Source organism: Mobula birostris, chromosome 28 (assembly GCF_030028105.1).
Source record: "Mobula birostris isolate sMobBir1 chromosome 28, sMobBir1.hap1, whole genome shotgun sequence".
Classification (NCBI taxonomy): domain Eukaryota; kingdom Metazoa; phylum Chordata; class Chondrichthyes; order Myliobatiformes; family Myliobatidae; genus Mobula; species Mobula birostris.
Genome location: NC_092397.1, coordinates 36,819,435 through 36,822,554, shown reverse-complemented (window position 1 = coordinate 36,822,554; position 3,120 = coordinate 36,819,435). Strand labels below are relative to the sequence as shown.

The 3,120-nt window shown below is 46.9% G+C and overlaps 1 non-coding gene across 1 annotated transcript; it reads right to left on the bottom strand.

Moving 5' to 3' along the window:
• Positions 1 to 521: 521 nt before the first annotated feature.
• trnad-guc (transfer RNA aspartic acid (anticodon GUC)) lies at positions 522 to 593 on the bottom strand. Its single transcript has one exon. It is a non-coding gene; the product is annotated as a tRNA-Asp (tRNA).
• Between the last annotated feature and the right edge of the window lie 2,527 nt (positions 594 to 3,120).

Sequence of the window (3,120 nt, the reverse complement as noted above, 5' to 3'; positions counted from 1 at the left end):
CCTAGATGACATCTTAATATTTTCTAGCAGCCCCCAGAAACACGTTCACCTTGTCCGACTAGTCCTCCAGAGACTGTGGGAGAGCAGGTTAGTTGTGGAGGCCAAGAAATGTAAGTTCGACGTCCCTTTGGTCATCTCCTTGGCGATATCATCGAGAACGGGCAGGTGAGGGCAGCTCCTGATAAGGTCCGGGCGTTGGAAGAATGGCCCAGACCCACGTCTCGCAATCAACTTCAGCCGTTTTGGTGGTTTGCAAACTGTTATCGCCGTTTTATCAGGGATTACAGTCGAGTGGCGGCGCTCCTTACCGACTTACCTCGCCTACCAAACTTTTTTTGTTGGGGTTCCGCGGCTGATTCGGCTTTCACTGACCTGAAGAGGCGGTTCAGCTCACAAGAGTCCGAGCTATTTCACCTCCCCAATGTCCAATGGACTGATCGCTTCAACACCGAATACTTTGTCCTCTTTTATTTGTCTTTTTAAGACAGTATTCAGCTTGAAGAATGCAGTAAAATTTGTATCTCCCCGTCGGGGAATTGAACCCCGGTCTCCCGCGTGACAGGCGGGGATACTAACCACTATACTAACGAGGAATTGGTGGTGGTATCGGAATATATATTATTCCGGTTTTGTAATGCGACAGGCAGGAAACGATGTGCAGCTCTTCGAATTTGGAAGTGATTTTACTCACTTACCTCCGGTCTGTGGGAGGATGGCGACCACAACTTGACATAACAGGAACTGCATCAGAGTGACCAGATTCAGAAAGCAGTGCGAGTCACAGTCATAAACCACTGGAGACAGTTCAGGACACGAGTCTCCTGCAGAATGATGGAACGATGGTGATATAATGGTGAACATATCTGTCTTCCAGGCAATTGACGCAGGTTCGATTTCCGATGATCGTAGTTAATCGACTTAATATTCTTTCATCGAAAATATCAGGTGTAAACATCTCATAGAACTTCTACAGTCCGAGGGGCCTAACCTGCCAACTCGGGTACGAATTCCCCAAATTATTTAAATCGAAGAGAGAGTGTAAAATTATTATTCACACTGGGCTGTCCAGTAGATCAAGGGTGGATTTCCTGTCTTTCACATTTTCCCGATGGACCGACCAATGCAGCTTCCTACTGTCACTATAAACCAGATTCTCACAACAAACTAGGACACACCAAAACACGTCGGATGATGTGTTCACACTGAGTGTTCTCAGTCCACTCACCACTCTGTCTATTTATATCCTAAGCGATCCTTCTCTCCAAGACACGATTAAATTAAATCCTTTAATGCGATTAACAAATGTAATATAGAATCACAGAATCATTCAACCCTGAAACAGGCCTTTCGGCCCGTCACGTCGATGTTGAGAGTCAAGTACCAATCCCACCAGAAAAGAATCTCACTTATCAGCTATTGCCTTCCGTGCCTTGATGATTCAGGTGCTCGTCCAGGCAATTCTCTTATATTGTTGGAATACCTGTCTCCACTAGCCACTCCGGCATCGGTTCCAGTTTCCAGCCGCCATCTGCATGAAGTTCTTCCTCTCATGCTGTCTCGGTTTACACACGTCAGGACAGTTTCCTACTATTCTGAACGGCCCCCGTTAATTTGATATGACCTACAAAGACCTCCGTCATCTCCAGCGCTCCATGGAAACGCCCGCAGTCTATCCAGCCTCGGTTTATACCGGAACTCTCCATCTCTGGCAAAATCCTTGCGAACATCCCATGCATTCAACACTCCAGTTAGTTTACAGAATGCCAAAGTCTTCAATTCTCGAATCCGCGGTAAACTTGATAAGTCGGAGCTGGTTTCTACCGACTGGACGACCATGGGCCCAGCGCGCTCCCGCTGCGCCACTCTGCTGTTGGCTGAACGTGGTGCTGAGCTGCTCCGTTGTGGACGTTTCCCATTCTTTTCCTTCATTTTTATTTGTCAATTCTTTGCTGACGTCACATCGTTCCCCTTGCGAGCTGCTGTTTGGTGGTTTATTTCCTCGCGTGTCTCTCTGCCCGTGACTCTGTCTGTCATTCAGTGCTTGCTACCTCCTGCCCCGTCCTGTTATTGTCTCTGTGCTCCGACCCTTCCGGAGGCCTCGTTCACGACATGTCAGCCGTGAATGTGTTGTACGTCATTTAATGAGTCCAGTTTCAGTGGCCCTGCTGTTACACATTCAGTTACTCTTCCACTGTGTCTCTTCCGCGTTCTCTCTCTTTGCCTCTGGGTTGTTCATTGGGATAGACATCAATGGTTCGAACAATGGACACCAGCGGAGTTGCAGCCGAGATTATCGGAGGACACTGTTATTGGGTATTTTGAACTTTACGATGTGTTGACTCACACCTAGGTGGGTTAATTTATTGTATCCAGGAGTGTCGTTAACATCTCGTGCCGTATAGCTAATTGAATAAATAACAGAATCAAAAGGATCGCAGCAGATCCGGCTGCTGTGCTTTTCTGTCCTGCTGATGTGAAAACTGGGGTTCGAGGATTTCGGCCTACTCCGGATGCTCCGGGAGCAGATCCGTTACCGAGTCTGTTTCGAGATGCTGTTAGCTTGCTTCTCTTGTTTGGATAACGTTTTTTTTTTCCTTTCTCTGCGCAGTGGTTTTTAGTGTTTTTTTTTTGATTGGGTTATTCGAGTTTCTTGTCTTGTGGCTGCCTGGATGAAGGCAAATCTGAAAATAAATATGTTTTGAATAGTTGAATCATTACTCATTAATAGAATCTGCCTCTATCTCCCTCTGAGAAAGGGAGATCCAGACAACCCCGCTCGCTTGCCGGCAGTCAGGGGACCCTACCTGAGGAAGGATACCTTAAATGACCGAGTGGGTGCGGCAAAGGGACACTAGATTTGCCCAGTCAGGAGACCTTAGGCATTGATCGCCGATACTCTCCAGAACAATCTAATTTCTTCACACACTCAGTGAACCCTGAGATTTGGATTTTTAAGATGTGCGGCTCAACAGGAAAGCAGTTCAGTCCATGTTGGCGGCAGATGATCTCTCGAATGTCAAGGGTGACTCAACCGATAGAATTTCCAATGAACGCCCTGAATTCATAACAAGACGCTTGAAGCGCAATGCAATAAAGGGTTTTAATTTCCTTATTCCATAG